A 26,938-nucleotide genomic window follows, 5' to 3' on the forward strand; every position below is an offset into this window, starting at 1 on the left:
CCTTAAAGCTGAAGTTAGCCTCTTAAAGCTGAAATGAGTAGCATATAGTTAGGTCTTTTTTAAAGTTCTTCCAGTCACTCTGTCTTTTGATTGGAGAATCTAATCCATATACATTTATAGAAATTATTGATAGATAAGGACTTACTAATGCCATCTTATTAATTGCTTTCTGGTTGTCTAAAGTTCCCTTGTTCCTTTTTTCCTCTCTTCTGCCTTCATTTGTGAATTGATGCTTTTCTGTAGTGCTATGCTGTGATTCCCTTCTCTTTATCCTGTGTGTATCTACTGTAGGTTTTTGCTTTGTGGTTACCATAAGTCTTACACAAAATATCTGATAGATATAACAGTCTATTTTGTAAAAATTATTTTATTGAGGTCATATTGGTTTATAATATTGAGTAATTTCAGGTGTACATTATTATATATCAGTTTCTGTATAAACTGCATCTTGCTCACCCCCAATAGTCTAGTTTTTATCCATCACCATACATATGGGCCCCTTTACCCCCTACTCCCTCCCCTCTGGTAACTGCTAATCTGTTCTCCTTATCCATGTGTTTGTTTATTTTCCACATATGAGTGAAATCATACAATGTTTGTCTTTCTCTGGCTTATTTCACTTAACATAATACCCTCAGGGTCCAGCCATGTTGTTGCAAATGGGACGATTTTGTCTTTTTTTATGGCTGAGTAGTATTCCATTGTGTGTATATATGTATTTGTTGTTTGAAAAGATATTACTAAGACCGATGTCAAAAAGTATACTGCCTAAATTTTCTTCTAGGAGTTTTATGGTTTCATGTCTTACATTCAAGTCTAATCCATTTTGAGTTAATTTTTGTGAATGGTGTAACATAATGGTCTACTTTCATTCTTTTACATTTGGCTGTTCAGTTTTCCCAACACCGTGAGAGACTTTCCTTTCTACATTGTATGTTCTTAGCTCCTTTGTCAAAGATTAGCTGTCCGTAGATGTGTGGTGTTATTTCTGGGCTTTCAATTCTGTTCTATTGGTCTGTGTGCCTGTTTTTGTGCCAGTAACATACTGTTTTGATTACTATAGCTTTGTAGTATATTTTGAAGTCAGGGATTGTGATGCCTCCAGCTTTGTTCTTTTTTCTCAGGATTGCTTTGCCTCTTTGGGGTCTTTTGTTGTTCCACATGAATTCTAGGATTCTTTGTTCTATTTCTGTGAAGAATGTCATTGGGATTCTGATTGGGATTGCATTGAATTTGTTGATTGTTTTAGGTAATGTGCACATTTTAACTATGTTTATTCTTCCAGTCCATGTGCATGGAATATCTTTCCATTTCTTTATGTCTTCTTCGATTTCTTTCAATAATGTCTTACAGTTTTCAGAGTATAGGCCTTTTACCTCCTTGGTTAAAATTTATTCCTGGATGTTTTATTCTTTTTGTTGCAATTGTAAGTGGGATTGTATTCTTGACTTCTCTTCCTGCTAGTATAACAGTCTATTTTATGCTGATAACACCTTAACTTTGATTGCATACAAGTAGTTTACCCTTCTACTCCCCTCTTTTTTTTTGTTTTTGATGTCACAATTTACCTCTTTTTATATTGTGTATTCATTAGCAAATTATTGTAGCTATAGTTATTTTTAATACTCTTGTCTTAACCTTTATCCTAAAGTTAAGTGGTTAACAAACTACATATCACAGTATTAGAGTATTGGGAATTTGACTATATATTTACCTTTACCAGTGTGTTGTATATTTTTATATGTTCTTATGTTACTAATTAGTGTCCTTTCATTTCAGCTTGAAGAACTCATTTAAGCAATTTTTGTAAGGCAGTTCTAGTGGTGATGAACTCCCTCAGCTTTTGTTTGTCTGGTCACATTTTTATCTCTCCTTTGTTTCTGAAGGATAACTTTGCCAAACAGAATATTCTTAGTTGGCAGTTTTTTTCCGTTCAGCACTTTGAATATATTATTCCACTCTCTGCTGGCCTATAAGGTTTCTGCTGAGAAATCCACTTATAGCCTTATGGGTGTTCTCTTGTTACTCATAAGCTTCTTTTCTCTTGCCACTTTTTAAGATTCTCTCTGTCTTTTATTTTTGACATTAGCATTATAATGTATCTTGAAGATCTCTTCAAGTTGAGTATGTTTGGTGACCTATGAGCTACGTGAATTTGGATACCTAAATCTCTCCCCAGATTTGGGGAGTCCTTTGCCCTTATTTCTTTAAATAAGCTTTCTGCCCCATTCTTCCTCTCTTCTCCTTCTGGCACTTCAATCATTTGTAAATTGTTTCTTTTGGTTGTATCCCATAGATCATGTAGGCTTTCCTCACTCTTTTTAATTCTTTTTCCTTTGTTCTCTTCTGATGAAGTTCCTGTCTTCTAACAGATTCTTTCTTCTGCTCGATCCATTCTGAGGTTGAGTCTCTCTATTGCCTTTTTTTCTTTTTTTAATTCATTGCATTCTTCAGCTCCAGAATTTCTGTGTGGTTCTTTTTTTATGATTTCTCTATCTGTCAAACTTCCTATTTTATTCACATATTGTTTTCTTGATTTCATTGAATTGTCTTTCTGTATTTTCTTATAGCTCATTGAGCTTCTTTGAAATGGCTATTTTGAATTCTTTCTCTAATAAATCACAGATTTCCATGTCTTTGGGATCAGTTACCAGAAGATTGTTGTGATCATTTGGTGGTATCATGTTTCTTTGATTTTTCATGTTCCTTGAAGTTTTATATTGCTGTCTTCACATCTGAAGTAGCAGTCACCTCCTCCTTAGTAACTGTCTATGGGAGAGAAATATCTTCCATCAGCCCTCCTAAGGATTCTGAGGCTTTCTCAGATCTTCTATGGATATGCCTGCTCCATGCTTCTTGCTCCCAATTATGGCAGAATTCTTAAGCCTATATGCCTTCTCTTAATCATGCCAAGTGCTGGCAAACTCTTTTGTTTTCCATAATTTGGAGCTAAAGCTCTAGTTTGTGGTCTCTCCCTGGCCTGCAAATTTGGGCCAGCTTTCTGCTCAAGCTCACTGGTCTTCTTCCAAAGTTTGATCTTGCCACCAGTTGGGAGCATGCACAGGGTGCGGGCCACTGGGCATGAGGTAGGGGTGCAAGTGGAGGGCTGGGGGTACCCATGGGTGATTTGGGGGGATCCATGGTCAAGCTGTCCCTAGCAGCTCATAGGTGGGCTTCTTGATGGAGTCCATAACCCAGTTAGTAGGATCCACATCCCTTTAATGCCCTCTGAGAGTCCTATCTGCCACTCTCCCAGTCTCTTCTCTCCCCCTAGTCATGTAGCTCTTGAGTCAATGCTCTGGATAGAATAAGAGACAGAGTGAGAGAGAAATGGTCTTCTTTGGAGCATCCTGCCCAGCGTAGGAAGACATCACTCATATGCTCTCACTTTCCCCTGCAGAAGGAATCTCTGACTGAGAAGACATCTCTTCATCCTGAGCTTGTGGGTGGGGTAATGTGGGTAAACTCAAACTCTTCCTTTTTCCCTCTCCAATGCATCCAAAATCATACTTTTTTGCCCCATTGGTGTACCAGAACTTCTCTGCTGGAAACCTGGACTTCCACAAAGGCTCTGTCATTCATGGATGATTGTCTAAGACAGTGTTCTCCAGGGACTCCTGGACTGTGGCTGAAAGGGGCTGGGGCCAGTTCACAGGACACTGCAGGGTCCCAGATGGGACTGAATGCCCATTACACAAAGCACAGGTGGGCAAGACCCCTCCCAGGTCCCTTTGCATACGGTGCTGGATCCCACAGCTCCCACAAAGTTATTTTTGTCTGTGGATGGATGCCAAATTGTTGTTGTTGGGGGGGCGGGCATGAATGAGGGACATCTATTCAGCTTTGTTGCTGATGTCACTCCCCTGGAAAAGAACTATACTCCCAAAGCAGCCACAAAAATTATCTAACATGTGTCCGTGGAGCTGGGTGAGTATCCGTGGGACTGGGTTTTGTAGGTGCTTGAACAAGTGGGCTGGAGCATGAGACCAGATAAGGGAGAGTTTACGGCCTTTAGAATATTCTCCTGGGCTATGGGATTTAACATGCTAGCAAGCACCCCAGACTATGATGCAAACTCCCTACTGAGGTGGATCCCAGAAATCTGGAGAAAAAGCTGCCCACACTAAACTAAACTGAAATGTCTGAATTGCTATAGTATATGGTGGAGGAGGAGAATAAAATGCTCGAAGAAGTGGGCATGCTGGAGTGGATATTATGTGAGGTCAGAAGACTCCCAGAGGATTCTATACCACTGTATGTGCCCAGAGGACAGCTGATCACCAAGGCCCTCGTCTATAAAGTGCTGGCTAGATGGGCACGAGAATCATTGAGAAGTTTAGTGGCAGCTTTCCTCTGCAGGCCAGGCTGCCTATAGGAGATGCTGTCCCAAAACTTGCATAATTTTTAGGAACGGGGGTGATGGGCCCCAAAGCAACCATAAAGGTGGTGGTACGTAACTGCTAGAAGCCAGGAGTTTTAATTATTGCAATAACTGACTAGCTCAGATTTGCAGCTGAGGGGCCTTGAATTGCAGAGATTCTGGAGAGGTTTAGAACAGAGTCCCAAAGGGGCAAAATAGAAGCAACCAAGGATAGAAGCAATGAGGATACTGCTCAGTGCATATAATTAAAAGAAAGCAAGAATAGGCCTAATGTACAGCATGATGACTATAGTTAATAATAATGTATTGTATACTTGAAATTGCTGAGAGTAGATCTCAAATATTCTCCCCCCACAAACAGTAACTATGGGAAGTGATGGGTATGTTAATTAGTTTGGTTTTGTTAATCATTTCACAATGTACACATAAATCAAAACATCATGTAGTATGTACAATTTTTATTTGTCAAGAAGAAATAAACAAAGCAACAATGGTTGAACAGGAGGTCAAGAGTGATCAGCTCAATAAAATTACATGATCTTGCCGTGTTTCCAGACAAGAAACAGTATTTAGATCAGGGAATGTTGACTGTAGAGGTGGTCCGGTCCCCAGGAGGAAGAAGCCTGCAACTCAATGGCAAGTATATACTATAATGATTCCACCAGTTCTTCCCCAAAGGCCCATGCAATTACTTATTCAGATGATTATAGAGTGAGGAAAGGGGAATATACACATATTTCTAGGGCTGTTGAACACAGGAGGCCTGAAATGTTATCATGGCTCCCCTATTAGAGGGGTAACAAATGGGGGACCCAGCAAAAAATAGAGTCCTTGGCAACTTCCAGTTTACAGTGAATCCACTGAGTCTGTGGCCTCACTCTGTGGTTATTCCCCCATACCTGGGTGTATAACTGGGATTGACATATTTGCCAGTTGAAGAAAACTTTACAATGATTCTTCCTGGGGAGTCAAAGCCATCATATTAGGTAAGGCCAAGCGGAAGCCTCTGATAAGGTCCCCCACCACTTTCCCAAAATAGTACATTTTTTAAAAAATCAAAAACTTCTATACCTAGCCGAGATGAAACGACAAAGATCGATTTAAAGAAATAACAGACCTGAAAGAACTAAAAAACCAGAAGAAATATATGAAACAACAATTTCCAAAACATTGGCTATCAGGCAAGGAAGGAGAGTGGTCCCAGAAAGAAGGGCAATAAATGTGGTGAACCCTACAATCGTCACAGCTTCCTGCCTGGATGGGGACTCCAAGCAGCTGTGCAGGAGGGCAAACAGGTGGAGCCCGACTGTCTTCCTGAGGTGAGGAGACAAAGCTGAAGTCAAGGGAGACCCGGGGTGACTAGAGTTCTCAGGTCCAAATACTATAGAGCAGACAGCGCTGTGGAGAGAGCTCTGTATCACAGATGGCAGCCAGCCAGTCTTCAGCACGTGAGGAAACTTCCTGAGTCTGGGGAAAGAACCACAGGAAGGAGCAATACACAGAGATCTCGAAAAGCTGGGAAGAGTTTGTGTTCGCACAAGCCAGAGTAGAAAACCTTGTAATTCGTGGGGCATAGCATGGAATGTTCAGAAAAGCATTGCCTCGGTGGTGAGGAAACGTTAATCCTAGAATAAATACTGCTCTGCACCCACTTCAAAAAGCTTAAAAGGCAAATCTCAAAGGGATCAAACTCTTTGGAAGTAATTTAATTGCATTACAGAACAAAGCTCTAGAATATTTATAGAAATGTATTATATATATTTCTCCAGCACCGAACAATCCAATTGGTGGAAAAAAGACTACATTGGGATGCTTTTGTCCTTGGAGAGAGTTATGGGTCGAATTGTGTCCCCTCCAAATTCATATGTTTTAGTCCTAACCCCAGTACCTCCGAATGTGACGTGATTTGGAGATAGGATCTTTACAGAGGTAATCAAGTTAAAATGAAGTCATTAGGGTGGGCTCTAATCCAATATGACCAATGTCCTTATAAAAAGGGGACATTTGGACACAGAGATACACAAAGAAGGAAGATGATGTGAAGATACAGGGAAAATGTCATGTGAACATAAAGACAGCTATCTACAAGCCAAGGAGAGAGGCCTGGAGCAGCTCCTTTCCTCACAGCCCTCAGAAGGAACCAGCCCTGCTGACACACTGATTTCAGACTTTGAGTTTCTAGAAGTGTGAGATAATTTTTTTTTAAGATTGGCTCCCGAACTAACACCTGTTGCCAATCTTCTTTTTTTCTTCCTCTTCGTCTTCTTCTTCTCCTCAAAGCCCCCCAGTACATAGTTGTATATTCTAGTTGTAGGTCCTTTTGGTTGTGCTATGTGGGACGCTGCCTCAGTGTGGCCTGATGAGCAGTGCCACGTCCATGCCCAGGATCCAAACCCATGAAACCCTGGGCTGCTGCAGAAGAGTGCAAACTTACCCACTTGGCCATGGGCTGGCCCCTACTGCTGCCATTTTCTAAAGTAAATTAACTTACTCATCAGTGATGAAAGACATATCACAGCCACTAAGTGCAAAATTAGACTTTATGTCTAAAGATATTAAATGTTTTGAAGGTCTCAATGCACGGACTTTTGCAGTGTTAAACCAGTGTCATCCTGATGCGCATTTTAAAGAATGAGGACTCAAATGTTACAGTCGAACTTGATTCCGTGGCCTTGAGTAGCAAATTTTTGTTGTTTAAACCACCCAGTTTGTGGTACCTTTTTTTCACAGCGCAAGCAAACTAATGCAAAGGACAAGTAATTTATTCTCACCAGAATAATACTTATTCTGGGTATCGGTTTACCTTTTCTGCTGGCAGAGTCTATCACCCAACATTACTATGTAGGGTCTTATGGAGCGCCTGCTCCACAGGCGGGGATGCCACACAACATAGTGTCTGACCGGGAGACCTACTTCACAGCAAAGCAGGTGTGGGAGTGGGCCCGTGACCCCGGGATCAACTGGCCACGTCATGTATGCACCATCCAGAAGTAATTGACTTGAGAGTGCATTGGAACGGCCTACTGGAGAACAGCTGATGTGTCTGTTTCAAGGCAATAGTCTGCAGAGATGGATGCCATCTCGAGGATGCTGTATATGCGCTTCAGTCAGAGACCTCCATATGGGGCTTTGTCTCTAATAGGAAGAATACATGGGTCCTGGAACCATGACCCACAACCCAAGGGGTTGCATCCTGGTCAGGTGACATAGCATGAGTCCCATTGTACTCCAAGTTATAGCTACTGTCTTAGCACTTTGGATTCCTTGTGTCCAGGAATAGGCTGGCAAGAAGGCCATCTTGGCAGGGATAACTTACTCTGAGAGCCATGTCAGGCATCGCAAATAGACTCAAGGCAATCTCTTATGGATTTAGACTAGAAGAATATAATCTAATTTTGCTTGAGCATATTTTTTTCCCCAAGAAGTAATATTAAATTTCTTTAGTGGTAATTTCTAGATCGGAATGTAGTTTCTATAGCAGAAGAGAATATTTGGAGAACATTGCCTTCTGTAGTACAGAGGAAGAATTGAGTGTCAATACATACAACTGCCCAGGAACAAAAATAACAATATCCCTGGAAATTTGACTTAAGTCATGGAAATTTCCTTGACTTTGAGCTTGAAATAGAAAGTATCCCTTTTTACTTATTTATCCCCAGTTGCTTGCATATTGCCTGCTATAAATCAATACAGTAAATGTTTATTAAATGAATGATCAAAGTAACAAAAAGCCTGAACTTAAGTTCAAACAGAATTTCCCATTGTTCTTAATTTGATGTTCCTGAAATTGCAGCTTTAGCTCAAACTTTTACATGGCCAAAATGTTTCCTCTGTTCACAAAGCTGAAGAGAGACTTTCATGAGCTCATACATGCCTTACGGTGCCAGAAAGTAAAGAAATAATGTTTTATATCTCTGTCTCTTTGAGGAAAAAGTATGACTTTATTCCATATAACATTGCTGAGAGTTAAATCAATTCAACTCCATCTCCTTCCAGTAAGATTGGGAATGGGGCCAGAATTCATACTTTAGGGGAATAAAGTGCCCCCAGATGATTCTGAGGCTGATCCAGGTTTGAGGATGACTGTTTTCACTCACTTCCAAGGTTCTTAGGTTACAAGCAATGTTATTTCTCATTCAAACACCCATCCAGGGGGACGAAAGACAAAGTAATTTTCAGCTGTAACTCAGCATCAGACGTGTAAATACTTGTCGGGGAGAATACAGCAAGGGAACAATAGCAAAATGTACAAATTTCCACTTATTCTCTTGCAGAGAGAGGGGAAATAATTTAAGCCACTAACTAAAAATTAAGAGAAAATATGATTCCTATTCAGAACAAATATGGAATTTTAGTTGAGAGAATTGTTATGAGATCAGTGACAAATCTCCCCAGTCATCAAAGAGAAATGTCAGATTAGAGCATTTTTAATGGTCGTAAACACCCTTCCCGTTTCTCTGCATTTCCAGCTGGACCTGGGCCTTGTATCACGGCTATTTTTTTTTTTTTTTGGAGGAAGATTAGCCCTGAACTAACATCTGCTGCCAATCCTCCTCTTTTGCTGAGGAAGACTGGCCCTGAGCTAACATCCACGCCCATCTTCCTCTACGTTATATGTGGAACGCCTACCACAGCGTGGCTTGCCAAGCGGTGCCATGTCTGCACCCGGGATCCAAACCAGCTAACCCTGGGCTACTGAAGCAGAACATGTGCACTTAACTGCTGCGCCACCAGGCTGGCCCCAACCTCTGCCCACTTTTTGATTGGGTTATTTTTTTATAGTTCAGTTGTGTGAGCTCTTTATACATTATGGAGATTAATCCCTTATCAGATATATGATTTGCAAGTATTTTCTCCCAGTTGGTGGGTTATTTTCTCACTTTGATCTTGGTTTCCTTTGCCTTCCATAAGCTCTTTAGTGTGATGAAGTCCCACTTGTTTATTTTTTCTTTTGTTTCCCTTGTCTGGGTGGACATCGTGTTTGTAAAGATCCTTTTAAGGCTGATGTCAAAGAGTGTACTGCCTATATTTTCTTCTAGAAGTATTATGGTTTCCGGTCTTACTTTCAACTCTTTGATCCATTTTGAGTCTACTTTTGTGTGTGGAGAAAGGTAATGGATCTACTTTCATTCTTTTGCATGTGACTGTCCACTTTTCCCAGCACCATTTATTGAAGAGGCTTTCCTTTCTCCATTGTATGTTCTTGGCTCCTTTGTCAAAGATTAGCTGTTCGTATATGTGTGGTTTTATTTCTGGGCTTTCAATTCTGTTCCATTGACCTGTGTGTCTGTTTTTGTAGCAGTACCGTGCTGTTTGGATTACTATAGCTTTGCAACATGTTTTGAAGTCAGGGATTGTGATGCCTCCAGCTTTGTTCTTGTTTCTCAGGATTGCTTTATCTATTCAGGGTCTTTTGTTGCCCCATATGAATTTTAAGATTATTTGTTCTAGTTCTGTGAAGGATATCATTGGGATTCTGATTGAGATTGCATTCAATCAATCCATAGATTGCTTTAGGTAGTATGGCGATTTTAACTATGTTTATTCTTCCAATTGATGAGCGTGGAATATCTTTCCATTTCTTTGTGTCATTATCAATTTCTTTCACTAATGTCCTATAGTTTTCCTTGTATAGGTCTTTTACCTCTGTGGTTAAATTTATTCCTAGATATGTTGTTCTTTTTGTTTCTATTGTAAACGGGGTTGTATTTTTGAGTTCTTGTTCTGTTAGTTCGTTATCAGAGTATAGAAATGCCGCTGATTTTTGTATATTGACTTTGTATGCTGTAACTTTGCTGTAGTTGTTGATTATTTCTAATAGTTTTCCAATGGAATCTTTAGGATTTTCTATATATAAAATCATGTTGTCTGCAAAGAGTGAGAGTTTCTCTTCTTCAGTGACTGTTTGGATTCCTTTTCTTTCTTTTTCCTGCCTAATTGTTCTGGCCAAAACCTCTAGTACTATGTTGAATAAGAGAAGTGATAGTGGGAGCCCTTGTCTTGTTCCTGTCTCAGCAGGGTGGCTTTCAGTTTTTCCCCATTGAGTATGATGTTGGCAGTGGGTTTGTCATATATGACCTTTATCACGTTGAGGTATTTTCCTTCTATACCCATTTTACTGAGAGTTTTTTTCATGAACTGATTTGGGATCTTGTCAAATGCTTTCTCTGCATCTATTGAGATGATCATGTGGTTTTTGTTCTTCATGTTGTTAATGTGGGTATCACATTGATTGACTTGCAGATATTGAACCATCCCTGTGTCCCTGGTATAAATCCCACTTGATCGTGCTGTATGATCTTTTTAATGTATTGCTGTATTTGGTTTGCCAATATTTTGTTGAGAATTTTTGCATCTATATTCATCAGCGATATTAGACTGGAATTTTCCTTCTTTGTGTTCTTCTTGTCTGGTTTTGGGATCAGGGTGATGTTGGTGTCATAGAATGTGTTGGGGATACTGCCATCTTCTTCAATTTTTTGGAATAGTTTGAGAGGAATAGGTAATAAATCTTCTTTGAATGTTTAGTAGAATTCTCCTGAGAAGCCATCTGGTCCTGGACTTTTATTTTGGGGGAAATTTTTGATTACTGTTCCACTCTCTTCACTTGTGGTTGGCCTATTCAGATTCTCTATTTCTTCTTGATTCAGTTTTGGGAGGTTACAGGAGTCTAAGAATTTATCCATTTCTTCTTGATTGTTCAGTTTATTGGCGTATGGTTTTTCATAATATTCTCTTATAATCTTTTGTATTTCTGTGGTATCCGTTGTAATTTCTCCTCTTTCACTTCTAATTGTATTTATTTGAGCCGTCTCTCTTTTTTCCTTAGTGAGTCTGGCTAATGGTTTGTTAATTTTGTTTGTCTTCTCAAAGAACCAGCTCCTTGTTTCACTGATCCTTTTTACAGTCTTTTTTGTTTCAATTTCATTTATTTCTGCTCTAATTTTTATTATTTCCCTCCTTCTGCTGAGTTTGGGCTTTCTTTGTTCTTTTTCTAATTCTGTTAGGTGTAATTTAAGACTTATTTGAACTTTTTCTTGTTTGTTAACGTGGGCCTGTATTGCTATAAATTTCCCTCTTAGGACTGCTTTCGCTGCATTGCATAAGAGTTGGTATGGTGTGCTTTCATTCTCATTTGTCTCCAAATATTTTTTGATTTCTCCCTTTATTTCTACAATGACCCATTTGTTGTTCAGAAGCATGTTATTTAGTCTCCATGTTTTTGTTCCTTTTCCAGCTTTTGTCTTGTAGTTGGTTTCTAGCTTCATGCCATTATGGTTGGAAAAGAGCAGATATCATTTCAATCTTCTTAAGTTTATTGAGGTTTGCCTTGTTTCCCAATATATGGTCTATCCTTGAGAATGTTCCACGTGTGCTTGAGAAGAGTGCACATTCTGCTGTTTTTGATGGAGTGCTCTATATATGTCTATTAAGTTCATCTGGTCTAGTTTTTTGTTTAACTCCACTATCTCCTTGTTGAATTTTTGTCTGGATGATCTATCCATTGATGTAAGCAGGGTGTTGAGGTCCCCTACTATACTGTGTTGTCATTGATATCTCCTTTTAGGTTTGTTAATAGTTGCTTTATGTACTTTGGTGCTCCTGTGTTGAGTGGATACATGTTTATAAGTGTTATGTCTTCTTGGTGGAGTGTCCCTTTTATCATTATATACTGCCCTTCTATGTCTCTCTTTACCAGTCTTATCTTGAAGTCTACTTTGTCTGATATAAGTATGGCAACACCTGCTTTCTTTTGTTTGCCGTTAGCTTGGAGTATTATCTTCCATCCCTTCACTCTGAGCCTATGTTTGTCTCTAGAATTGAGATGTTTTTCCTGGAGGCAGCATATTGTAGGGTCTTGTTCTTTAATCCATCCTGCCATTCAGTGTCTTTTGATTGGAGAATTCAATCCATTTACATTTAGAGCGATTATTGATATCTGGGGGCTTAATACTGCCACCTTATCGCACGTTTTCTGGTTCTTCTGCATTTCCTTTGTTTGTTTTCATGTGTATTTCAGACTACCAAATTCATTAGGTAGTTTTCTCTGTTGGTTTTCTTCTTTCTCTCCTTGTTTATCGTAAATGTCTCTGTTATAATTATTTGTTTAGTGTTTACCCTTTGGTTCATATAAGAAATCTTGTAGCTGAGATAGTCCATTTTCTGATAGCCTCTTATTTCCTTAGACTATACTGATTCCATCCCTTTCCTCTCCCCCTTCTAAGTTATTTTTGTTGTACCTTTTTCCAACTTGTGTTGTGAGTTTGTGGTTAAAGAGATGAGATCATTTTTGTTTTGGTGTTTTCCTTTTCTTTATCCTTGATGTTAGAGTTAAGTGTTTACAAATCTTATCTGATAGAGAGCTGCCATTTCCTGATTATTGCCTACCTATTCATCTCCTTGCTCAGGGCTTTGTGTCCCCTTTCCTATTTTTTTTTTTCAGGTATGAGGGCCTTCTTGAGGCGTTCTTGTAGAGGGGGTCTTGTGGCAATGAACTCCCTTAGCTTTTGTTTATCTGGAAAGCTTTTATTTCTCCATCATATCTGAAGGGGATTTTTGCTGGATAGAGTATTCTTGGCTGGAAGTTTTTGTCTTTCAGGATTTTGAATATATCATTCCACTCTCTCCTAGCCTGTAAGGTTTCTGCTGAGAAATCTGCTGAAAGCCTGATAGGGGTTCCTTTGTAAGTTATGTTCTTCTGTCTTGCTGCCCTTACTATATTTTATTTGTCCCTGACTTTTACCAGCTTCATTACTGTATGCCTTGGAGTGGGTCTTTTTACATTGACAAAGCTAGGAGATCTGAAGGCCTCTTTCACATGGATTTCCAGCTCCCTCCTCAGGTTTTGGAAGTTCTCAGCCATTATTTCTTTGAATAAGCTTTCTTCTCCATTCTCCTTCTCTTCCCCCTCTTGAATACCTATAATCCTTATGTTGCATTTCCTGATTGAGTCAGATATTTCTCTGAGAGCTTCTTCATTTCTTTCTAGTCTTAGTTCTTTCTTTTCCTCCCTCTGAAGCATTTCTATAGTATTGTCTTCTAACTAGCTGATTCTCTCCTCCATATTGTCAGCTCTCTTCTTTAGGGAATCCAGATTTTTCTTTATTTCATCCATTGTGGTTTTCATCTCTAACAATTCTGATTGGGTCTTCTTTATGGTTTCAATCTCCTTTGTGAAGAAGCTTCTGAATTTGTTAATTTGTCTTTCCATGTTATCTTGTAACTTGTTGAGCTCTTATGATAGCTGTTTTGAAATGTTTGTCATTTAGGTTATGGATTTCTTGTTCCTTCAGGGTTGGCTTCTGGCTACTAGTCACTTTCCTTCTGGTCTGGAGCTTTAATATACCTCATACTGCTTGACGGGGTCGATTTTTGCTTCCTCATGTTGTTCTTATTAGGTCACAGCTGCCACATACCACCACAGGATGGGGGTCAGCCACTGTGTATTCTGGTCCCAGCACAAGCCTGGGTGACTGATCAATGGCAGATCTGGAGCACCAGGCAGGGGGAGGGGTAGACTTCTTCCCCAGTGCTTCCCCCAGCCCCTGCTTGTCTCTCTGAACAGAGCTCTGGGTGATTGCAGGACTGTGCACTTTCCCCTTCTTTGCCACTGCTGCCACACTTTCCATGCCATGCTCTGGATGATTCTTGGGCTGGAGTACTGGGCAGGGTCTGGGTGCCTCTCTTGGCTGTGCCCTTTCCCCTCTGTGGCTGCTACTCTCTCCGCACTGAACTCCAGATGACTCTGGGGCTGTGCACTTTTCCTGCCACCACCACCAAGCTCTCTGTTCCTTGCTCCAGGCAAACCTGGGGCTGCAGTGCCTGCACCCTTTCCCTAATGCCACTACCCTGCTCACCACACTAAGCTCTGGATGATTCTGGGGCTGGAGTATGGGCAGGGATGTGGTGCCCCTGTCACCTGCACCCTTCCCACTGCTGTGGCCCGACTCTCCACAGAGCTCCTGCGGATCAGCTTCCATTTCCTCCAGAGGATCCGGCCCCACCACCACCTTCAGGCACATGGCTGCATAGGTCTCCCATCTTTTGTGATGTATATATGTCCTCTGTTGGTGTATGAATGTCCTTTTGGTTGTAACTTAGAGGGGAGAGTCCAAGGGAAGAGCTCACTCTGCCATGATGCTGACATCACTCACCTAGAGTATATATTTTTTGAGGACTATTTTATTCTTTGTATCAACCTGTGTTTTACAAGAAATTACATAAATGACAGAATCTGTGCTACAATTAGTAAACTAGAAATAACTTTCAAAATACTACTTATGATCATTGATATTATTTAAATTATGCATCATTATCTTCACTTAGCAAAGTTTTGTTTAAACTACAAGAAGAAATTAATTCTGAACATATTAAGAAAGTCACAAAAATGGCAGCTCACTGCAATGAACACCTGGTGATAATCAGAAGACATTTCTAATCATTTGATTTTCGGATGTACTCGACTGTAAAAAAGATAAAAAAGATAACTCTGGAAATTATAAACTTTTTATATTGGCATCAATATTTAGGAGATTTTATTAATAAATAAAATGATTTATAAGCATAAAATAAATGATTTAGTGTATTAGCTAGATTTGTATTAATTTTAAAAATGAAGGTAACAGACCAGTTAGAAAAATCATAAATCCAAAGTCTTAAAAATAATTTTTTTCATAATTTTTAATAAAGTTGGTAAACTGCTCCGTGTACAGGAGAGTAAGGTGCAAATAATTACAAGGATAATAAAAACCACCCATAATTCCTCTTCTCAGAGATAACTTCAGAGCTTAATATGTAGACACACATTTATGTATTATGACTATACACAGAAATTTAGTATTGGATTGAAATCAAACATAAAAAGCAGTGTGATTCAACATCGTACGTCATTAGGAAATTGCACATTAAAACAAAGAGATATCACTATGCACTTGCTAGAATTAGCTAAAATCCAAAAGACTGACAACACCAAATGCTGGCAAGGATTTGGAGCAATAGGCACTCTCATTCACTGCTGATGGTAATGCAAAATGGTACAGACACTTTGGAAGACAGTTTGGCAGTTTCCTACAAAACTAACAATGTCTTAACCATACAATCCAGCAATCACTCTCCTTGGTATTTGCCCAAATAAGTTAAGAACTTATGTCCACACAAAGACATGTACTTGAACGTTTAGAGTAGCTTTATTCACAACTGCCAAAACTTGGAAGCAACCAAGATATCCTTCAGTAAGTGAGTGGATAAACAAACTGTAGTACGTTTATCCAGACAATGGAATATTATTCAGTGTTAAAAATAAATGAGCTACCAAGGCACAAAAAGACATGGAGGAAACTAGCTGCATATTGCTAAGTGAAAGATGCCAATCTGAGAAGGCTACGTACTGCATAATTTCAACTATATGACATTCCAGAAAAGTCAAAACTGTGGAGATCATAAAAAGATCAGTGGTTGCCTGAGGTTGGTGTGTGGAGGGATGAATAGATGGAACATTGATGATTTTTAGGGCAGTGAAAATATTCTGTATGATATCATAATGATGGATACATGTCATTATACATTTTCCCAAATCCATAGAATGTACCCCACCAAGAGTGAACCCTAAGGTAAACTATGGATTTTATTTTTTCCTTTCAGTTTTATTGAGATATAATTGACATATAGCAGTGTATAACTTCAAGGTGTAAAGCATAATGTCTCGACTTACATATATTGCAAAAAGATCACCATAGTAAGTTTAGTTAACATTCACCACCTCACATAGATACAAAAGAAAAAAGAAAAAAAATTTTTTCCTTGAAATGAAAACTTTTTAGGCTCTACTCTCTCAAAAACTTTCAAATATACCATATAGCAGTGCTAACGATAGTCATCATGGTGCACATCACATCCCTAGTACTTATTCATGTTATAACTGGAGGTTCATAAATTTTGACCACCTCCATCCAATTCCTCTAAGCCCTATCCCATACTATGGATTTTAAATAATGATAATGTATCAATGTTGGTGTGTCAATAATATCAAATGTACCAAACTAATGCAGGATGTTAATAATGGGAGAAAATGGGAGGGGGGAGGAGGGCGCATATGGGAATGCTCTGTAATTTCTCCTGAATTTTTCTACAAACCTAAAAGTGCTCTTAAAAAAAAGAAAGGCTAATAATTTTTTCTTTAAAAAAAACGCTATTAACTCTAAAACCCCTCAGAGTGACCAGAGGTGAAAAATTCTCCCCAGACAAAAGTAGAGAATGAGAGGCTCTGGGGTCAGGCTGCCTGGGTTTGGATCTTGGTCCTCTCAGTTCACAGCTATATGTGACTTTAGCCAAGTTACTTAACCTCTGCACCTTGGTTTTTGTGTTTCCAAATATTAAAAAAGGACAGTAACTACTTACTTCTTATAGCCCTTTACAAGATGTAATTGACAGGCTGGCCCCGTGGCCGGGTGGTTAAGTTTGTGTGATCTGCTTCAGCAGCCCAGGGTTTCACTGGTTCAGATCCTAGGTGCAGACCTAGCACAGCTCATCAGGCCATGCTGAGGTGGTGTCCCACATGCCACAACTAGAAGGACCTACAAGTAAAATATGCAACTATGTACTGGGGGAGCTTTGGGGAGAAGAAGGGAAAAAAAAGATTTAAAAAAGTGACATAATTGAGCTAACACAGTGAAGCACTCATAGTAAATTATCTATAGATGTCAGCCATTTTTAATTAAACCTGCTCCCCCCAAAATCAAGATGAACTAAAAATTTCTCATTCAATTTTATGGGTTTCTTTTTTAAGTTTTAGTAGTGTATTCATTTCCTGTGGCTGCTATAACAAATTACCACAAATTTGGTGGCTTAAAACAACAGAAATTTATTCTCTCACAATTCTTCAGGCCAGAAGTACCAAATCAAGGTGTTGGGAAGTCTGTTCTCCATCTGGAGGCTCTAGGGAAGAATGCATCCTTGCCTCTTCCACCTTGTAGTGATCCCAGGTCTGCCTTGACTGCAGAATATCTTCTCTGTGTCTCTGTCCCCAAACTTCCTATACTTGTGTCTGCATTTAGGGCTCACCCTGATAATCTAGGACAAGCTCCTCCTTTCAAGATCCTTAAAACATGAGATAATATTCACCATTTACCATAGAAGGTAATATTCATAGGTTCCAGGGATTAGGACCTGGACATATATTTTTAGCAGCACCATCAGTCCACTACACATAGCATTTTAGGATTAAATAGCTTTCTGCAAAGGAGTGACATCAGCATCATGGCAGAGTGTGTTGTTCCCTTTGACTCTACCCTCTAAATTGCTACCAAGCAGACATCCATTGACCAACAGAGGATTCCCTCCACAGCACAACAAGACACCTAAGAGATCCAGGTAGCTATGCATCTGGAGGTGGGTGGACTGGACCCCCAGGAAGCAGTGGAATTGGGGGAGCAGCCCCCTCCTCCTCCCTGGCAGCAGCAATACAGGGCATGGATCCTCACACAGCAGCCCTTGTGACTGTGAGTGGAGGTGAGGGCAGCCTGGCCCAGTGCATGCAAACACCTGAGGAGTGGTACTGACAGTAGCTGGTGGTGGCCCTGCCCCATGATGATTGGTGAAGCAGCAGCAGTGGCAAGGGCCAACCCAGACAACTGGGAGCAGATGAGGTGGGAGCACCCAGGTCCCACTGGCACAACCCCTGACACCAACTACACCAGCAGCAGGGGCTGCATACAAGTCCCTGCATCCCCAAGCCCCTGCCAGTGACAGCAACACTCATGAACCCAGCACTCCTGGCAGCAGTGCAACACACACCACAGACAACTTGGGAACAGCAGTGCAGGTGGTGCAGAAGGCAACAGCATCCAAGGCCATAGAGAGCCAGTGGAAGTACACAAGACCCAGGTGACCGGAATGAAAGTAACCAAAGCTGTGCCCAAATAAGAAAAGGTGATTACAACCCCAAATGTGCTGCAGAGGATCGATTTATCAAACACCATGAAGAACTACAGTAAGATGGTAGAACAAAAGGGAAATGACAACTCTCCAGAAACCAAACCTGAAGAAATTGAAGATTACAATCTAACACAGAATTCAAAATAGCTTTCATAAAGAAACTTAGCAAGTTACAAGAAAACTCAGAAATACAGTTCAATGAGCTCAGGAACAAATTTAATAAAGGAATGCTTAACCAAAGAGATTGAAGCTCTAAAGAAACCAAACAGAAATTCTGGATATGAAGAACACAATTAATGAGATTAAAAAAATAATGTAGAAAGCATTAAAAGTAGAGTAGACCTTATGGAAGGAAGAATTAGTGAGCTCAGAGATAGAAACATAGAAATGATTCAGAGGGAGGAGGAGAGAGGACTAATATTTTTTAAAAATGAAGAAATTCTTTGAGAAATATCCAACTTAATTAGTAAAAGTAACATAAGGATTATGGGTATCCCAGAGGGAGAGGAGAGGGAGAAAGGAGTAAAGGGATTATTTAAAGAAATAATAGCTGAGAATGTCCCAAATCTGGGAAGGAATTGGACATGCAAGTAGAGGAAGCCAATAGAAATCCTAATTACATAAATGCAAAAAGGCCTTCTCCAAGCATATAATAGTAAAACGGTCAAAAGTCATTGACAAAGAAAAAATATTAAGAGCAGTAAGAGAGAAGAAAATAACCTACAAAGCAACCCCTATAAGGGTTTCAGCAGATTTCTCAGCAGAAACCTTATAGGCTAGGAGAGAGTGGAATAATATATTCAAAATACTGAAAGACAAAAACTATCATCCAAGAGTACTCTATCCAGTGAAATTATCTTTTGGATCTGACAGAGAAATAAAAACTTTCCCAGACAAACAAAAGCTGAGGTAGTTCATTGCCACTCTATATGACTTACAAGAACTGATGAAGGGAGCCTTCCTACCTGAAACAAAAAGGCAAAAGTTTACAAAGCTTTGAGCAAGGAGATAAATAGACAACAATCAGAAAATTGCAGCTTTAGATCAGAATAGGTTAGCAAACAGTTAATTACAAAATAAAGGAGAAAGGAAAAGAAAATATCCAAAACAACTGTGAACACTTCAATTTAGTCACTAACTCACAAGACAAAAAAGAATAATTTGTGAAAACAAAAACAGAAAGAGAAGAGGAATGGGATGGAACCTGCATAGGCTAATGGAGATAAGAGGCTATCAGAAAATGGACCACCTTATCTATGAGATCTTTTTCAAAAACCTCATGGTAACCACAAAATAAAAAATCAGAGGAGAGTCACAAATCATAAGTAAAGAGAACACTGAGAAAACCATCACAGAGAACCACCAACTGAAATGGCAGAGAGAAATACAAGTGAAAATAAACAATAGAAATACAGAACAACTGGAAAATAAAAGATAAAATGGCAATATTAAGCCTTCATATATCAATAATCCCTCTAAATGTAAATGATTGAATTTCCCAATCAAAAGACACAGAGAGGCTGGATGGATTAAAAAGACCTAAGAATATGTTGCCTTCAAGTAACACATCTCAGCTCTAAAGAAAAAGGTAGGCTCAGAGTGAAGGGATGGAAGAGGATATTCCAAGTAAATGGCATGCAAGAAAAAGTTGGTGTTGCCATACTTCTATCAGACAAAGGAGACTTCTAGATTAAAATGGCAATGAGAGACAAAGATGGGTATTATATAATGATAAAAGGGACAGTCCACCAAGAAGACATAACACTTATTAATATATATGCACCTAATACAGGGGCACCGAATTATTTAAAGCAACTATTAACATACCTAAAAGGAGAAATTGACAGCAACACAATAAGAGTAGGGGACCTTAACACCCCACTATGTCACTGGATAGATCATCCACGTCAACAAGGAAACAGTGGCCTTAAATGAAATACTACACCAGATGGACTTAATAGAGATATATATAGAGAAAATTCCATCCAAAAGGAGCAGAAAACAAGTTCTTCTAAAGTGCACATGGAACACTCTCAAAGATAGACCATATGTTGGGAAACAAAGTAAGCCTCAATAAACTTAAGCAGATTGAAATCATGTGAAGCATCTTTTCTGACCACAATGCTATGAAACTAGAATTCAACTCTAAATAAAAAGCTAGAAAAGCCACAAATACGTGGAAACTAAACAACATGCTACTGAACAACTATTGGATCAATGAAGAATTCAAAAGAGAAATCAAAAAATACCTAGAGACAAATGAAAATGAAAACACAACATACCAAAACTTATGGGATGCAGCAAAAGTGATACTGAGAGGAAAATATATAGTAATACAGGCTATCCTCAACAAACAAGAAAAATATCAAATAAACAAGCTTACCTGTACCTAAGAGAACTAGAAAAAGAAGAACAAAGGCCAAAGTCAAAGTAGAAGGAAGGAAAGAATAAAAATCAGAGCAGAAATAAATGAAACAGAGACTGAAAAAACAATAGAAAGGATCAATGAAACTAAGAGCTGGTTCTTTGAGAAGATAAAACTAAATTGACAGACACTTAGCTGGAGTAAGAAAAAAAGAGAGAAGACTCAAAGAAATAAAATTAGAAAGGAAAGAAAAGAAACTACAGTGGACACCACAGAAACACAAAGGATTATAAGGGAATATTATGAAAAGCTGTACACCAACAAACTGGATAACAGAAGAAATGGATAAAATCTTAAAATCTAACAACCTCTTAAAACTGAATCAAGAAGAACTAGAGAATCTGACTAGACCAATCACAATTAAAGAGATTGAAATGGTAATCAATAACTTCCCAAAAAACAAAATTCCAGGACTAGATGGCTTCCCCAGTGAATTCTACCAAACATTCTAAGAAGACTTAATACCTATCCTTCTCAAACTCTTCCAAAATATTGAAGAGGAGAGGAAGCTTCTTAACTCATTCTACAAGGCCAATATTGCCTTGGTATCAAAACCAGACTAGGATAACACACACACAAAAAAATTACAGGCTAATATCACTGATGAACATAAATGTAAAAATCCTCAACAAAATGTTAGCAAACTGAATATCAATACATTAAAAGGATTGTAAACCATGATCAAGTGGGGTTTATTCCAGGGATGCAGGGATGGTTCAACATCTGCAAATCAATTAATGTAATACACTCCATTAACAAAATGAAGAATAAAAATCATATCGTCATCTCAATAGATGCAGAGAAAACATTTGACAAGAGGCAACATCCATTTATGATAAAAACTATCAATAAAATGGGTATAGAAGGAAAGTACCTCTACATAACAAAGCCATATATGACAAACCCACAGCCAACATCAACCTCAACAGTGAAAAACTGAAAGGCATTCCTCTGAGAACAGGAACAAGACAAGGATGCCCACTTTCACCACTCTTGTTTAACATAGTACTCGAAGTTTTAGCCAGCACAATTAGGCAATAAAAAGAGCTAAAAGGGATCCAAACTGGAAAGGAAGAAGTGAAACTCTCATTATTTGCAGATGACATGATTCTGTACATAGAAAACCCTGAACAAGCCACCAAAAAACTGTTAGAAATAATCCACAAATATAGTAAAGTTGCAGGATACAAAATGAACATATAAAAATCAGTTGCATTTCTACATACTAATAACAAACTAGGAGAAACAGAAATCAAGAATATAATCCCTTGGGGCTGGCCCCATGGCCAAGTGGTTAAGTGCGTGTGCTCTGCTGCAGGTGGCCCAGTGTTTCGTTGGTTCGAATCCTGGGCACAGACATGGCACTGCTCATCAAACCACGCTGAGGCAGCATCCCACATGCCACAACTAGAAGGACCCACAATAAAGAATATACAACTATGTACTGCGGGGCTTTGGGGAGAAAAAGGAAAAAAATAAAATCTTAAAAAAAAAGAATATAATCCCATTTACAATTGCAACAAAAAGAATAAAATACCTAGGAATAAATTTAACCAAGGAGGTGAAAGACCTATACACCGAAAACTATAAGGCGTTATTGAAAGAAATCAAGGAAGATAAAGAAATGTAAAGATATCCCATACTCATGGTTTGGAAGAATAAACATAGTTAAAATCTCCATATTACCTAAAGCAATCTACAGATTCAGTGCAATCCCAATCAGAATCCCGATGACATTCTTCTTGGAAATAGAACTAACCACCCTAAAATATGTATGGAACAACAAAAGATCCCAAATAGCCAAAGCAATCCAGAGGAAAATGGATGAAGTTAGAGGTATCATAATCCCTGAATTCAAACTATATCACAAAACTATAGTAATCAAAACAGCCTGGTACTGGCATAAAAATAGACACACAGATCAATGGAACAGAACTGAGAGCCCACAAATAAAACCGCACTCGGTGGACAGCTAATCTTTGACAAAGGAGCCAAGAACATACAATGGAGGAAGGAAAGTCTCTTCAATAAGTGGTGTTGCAAAAACTGGGCAGCCACATACAAAAGAATGAAAGTAGACCATTATCTTACAACATACTCCAAAAGTAACTCCAAATGGATTAAAGACTTGAATGTAGGACCTAAACCATAAAACCCGTAGAAGAAAACATAAGCAGTGCACTCGTTGACATTGGTCTTAGCAGTATCTTTTTGAATACCATGTCTACACAGGCAAAGGAAACAAAAGAAAAAAAAAACAAATGGGACTACATCAAACCAAAAAGCTTCTGCACAACAAAGGAAACCATCAACAAAACCAAAAGAAAACCCACCAACTGGGAGAAAATATTTGTATATCACACATCTGACAAGGGATTAATTTCCAAAATATAGAAAGAATTCACATAACAACAAAAAAATGAACAATTTGATCAAAAAAATGGGCAGAGTAAATGAAGAGATGTTTTTCCAAGAAGATAAACAGATGGCCAGCAGGCCCATGAAAAGATGTTCAACATTACTAATCATTAGGGAAATTCAAATCAAAACTGCAATGAGATATTACCTCATGCCTATCAGAATGGCTATAAGTAACAAGACAAGAAATAACAGATGTTGGAAGGATGTGGAGAAAATGCAGCCACTACAGAAAACAATATGGAGGTTTCTCAAAAAATTAAAAATAGAAATACCGTATGATCCAGCTAGTCTACTACCAGGTATTTATACAAAGAACATGAAATCAACAATTCAAAGAGATTCACGCATCCCTATGTTCATGTCAGACACATTATTCACAATAGGCAAAATGTGGAAGCAACCCAAGTGCCCCTCAATGGATGAATGGATAAAGAAGATGTGGTATATACATACAATGGAATGCTACTCAGCCTTAAAAAGAACAAAACCATGCCATCTGTGACAATATGGATGGATCTTAAGGGTATTATGGTAAGCTAAATAAGTCAGACGGAGGAAGACAAATACCATATGGTTTCACTCATATGGGGAAGATAAACAAACACATAGATAAGGAGAACAGGTTAGTGGTTACCGAAGGAGAAGGGAGTGAGGAGAGAGTGAAAGGGATGAAGGGGTGCATATGGTGATGGATAAAAACTAGACTATTGGTGGTAAACATGATGCAGTCTATACGGAAACTGAAATATAATAATGTACACCAGAAATTTACATAATGTTGTAAGCCAATATGAATAAAGTAAAAAATTCATACAAATTGAAAAGGAGGAAATAAAACGTACAAAAAATAAAAAGGGGAGGGGGGTCCTGAAGCTTAAGCTTCATTAAGTTAATGGAAGATATAAGCTGAATAACGGGAGCAGAAGCTGGCCTGCAGGGAGTAAAGGAGTGTCTTATGGATAGGTGGTAGAGTGCTTATAGGAGCCTGAGAGTGCAGCCTCCAAGAGGGAAGGAAGTGGGGAGGGGATGTTCATTTGCAGGAATGTCAAAGAACAAGGGTCCTTGCAACCTAGGGGAAGCCCCTACTGAGCTGAAAGCTAAGACAGTGGTGACTTCATCAAGCCAACACCCCAGGAGGGCAGATAGCGAGAGAAGAGCAAGTAACCTGCAAGAGCATGCAGAAGAAAGCGCCCCTCCCCCTCCACCCACCCAGTGCCATTAGTGCCAGCTCCAGCGACTGGGATCCTGGCAGATAGCAGAGGCTCAGCATATGCGGCCCTTGACACCCACCCAGTGGTGACAGGGGGTAACTATGACCAAATAATACCACAATGGGCAGAAACAGAGCCACACCCTCTAGCAGTATCAAAAGTTATATTAAATCCCCAGAGCAGAAGGAAAATGACAAGTACCCAGAAATCAGTCCTGAGGACACAGAAATATGTAATCTAAATGACAGAGAATTCAAAATAGCCTTCATCATAAAACTCAACGAGTTAAAAGAGAATATGGAGAAACAATTCAACAAGTTCAGGAGCTACTTCACAAAAGAGATTGAGACTATAAAGGAGAATCAATCAGAAATATTGGAGATGAAAGACACAATGGATGAAATAAAACAAAATATGGATTCCCTGAACACTTGAGTGGACATAATAGAGGAGTGAATCAGCATAATTGAGGATAGACATGTTGAAATGCTCCATATAGAGGAGGAGAGAGAACTAAGACTAAAAACAAATGAAGAAAGTCTCTGAGAAATGTCCAACTCAATTAGGAAATGCAATACAAGAATTATAGGTATTCAAGAGGGAGAAGAAAAGGAGAATGGAGCAGAAAGCTTGTTCAAAGAAATAATAACAGAGAACTTCCAAAACCTGTGGAAAGAGGTGGAAATCCTGTGGAAGAGACTTCCAGATCTCCTAAATATGTCAATGTAAAAAGACCTACTGCAAGGCATATAGTAGTGAAACTGGCAAAAGTGAATGACAAAGAAAAAATACTAAGGGCAGAAAGGCAGAAGAAAATAAGCTACAAAGGAACCCCCATCAGGCTTTCAGTGGATTTCTCTGCAGAAACTTTACAGGCTAGGAGAGACTGGAATGACATATTCAAATCTTTGAAGGACAAAAACTTTCAGCCAAGAATACCCTATCCAGCAAAAACACCCTTCAGGTATGATGGAGAAATAAAGACTTTCCAGATTAAAAAAGCTAAAGGAGTTCGTAGCCATGAGGCCCACCCCTACAAAAAGCCTCAAGAATGCCCTCATACCTGAAAAAAAAAAAGGAAGAAAGGGTTACAAAACACAGAGTAAGGAGATAAATGGGTAGACAAAATGAGAAAATTGTAGCTATACATCAGAACAGGTTAGCAAATACTCAAGTATAACATTAAAGATAAAGGGAAAACAAAAACAAAGATAATCTTGTCATTTTAACCACAAACTCACAACACAAGATGGCACAAGACGTGGCAAAAACAACATAAGATGGGAAGAGGAAAGAGACAATCAGTTTAGTCTAAGGAAATAAGAGGCCATTGGAAAATGGGCTATCTTATCTACGAGATTTTGCATACAAACCTCATGGTAACCACTAAACAAAAAAGCAGAACAGAGACGTAAAGAATAAATAAGGAGAAAACATAAACCTAACATAATGTCAGCTTTATCCACACAGCTCAAACTTGGGGCTGTGGGGAGGGGAGGGGACCCTGCCTGTCTCCTGCAGGGGAGCTCTGAATGGGGAAGATGGCAGAAACACCCAGAGCCAACTCATTCCATAGGGGCCTGTTGGCACCTTTCTTCTCAGAGCCTCCAGGCTTTTGGTCCTTCCCCCTACCCTACTCTCCCTCCAGTTGGAGCAGCTGAAAACTCCTTTGGCCTCTCTGATCCTCCCTCACTCCCACCAACTGGGGTATCCATTTTGACTTCTGGATCTGATACTGCAGCATGGCAGGCTTCAAGTCAGCGTCTAAGTATCTCCAAAGTGAATGAGCCACATTTGTATCAATTCAGTGAGAAAACAGCACATATTTCCTTCCTTCGTATTTCAAATCTCAGTCCCTAACCACATACAACCTTCACGCAGGTTGCTGTGTCAATTCTCCTCCTGTCCCCTTCCCCTGCCTGGCCTGGCTACACATGTCCTGGGACATGCAGTGCAGCATGCCACCTTATGGTCACTCCTGGGCTCTGCAGCCTCCCCAAGTGTTGCCACCCCAGGGTAATGGGGTCTCCTTTGTAGACTCTGTCAGGGAGAAAAGAACAACATAGAAGGGGTCACAGCACAAAGAAAGACAACATCACCACTCTTATTCAACATAGTACTGGAGGCTTTGGCCAGAGCAATTAGGCAAGAGAAAGGAATAAAAGGAATCGAAATAGGGAGTGAAGAAGTGAAACTCTTGCTATTTGCAGACAACACAATCTCATATCTAGAAAAGCCTAAAGAATCCATTGGAAAACTATTAGAAATAATTAACAACTACAGTAAAGTTGCAGGATACAAAATCAACTTACAAAAATCAGTTGCATTCCTGTACGCTAATAACGAACTTACAGAAAGAGAACTCAAGAATACAACCTCATTTACAATCACAATAAAAAGAATAAAATATCTAGGAATAAATTTAACCAAGGAGGTCAAGGACTTATACAATGAAAACTATAAGACATTATTGAAAGAAATAGATGAAGACATAAAGAAATGGAAAGAGATTCCATCCACATGGATTGGAAGAATAAACATAGTTAAAATGGCCATACTACCCAAAGA

The sequence above is a fragment of the Equus asinus genome, chromosome 12 (assembly GCF_041296235.1).
Source record: "Equus asinus isolate D_3611 breed Donkey chromosome 12, EquAss-T2T_v2, whole genome shotgun sequence".
Classification (NCBI taxonomy): Eukaryota; Metazoa; Chordata; class Mammalia; order Perissodactyla; family Equidae; genus Equus; species Equus asinus.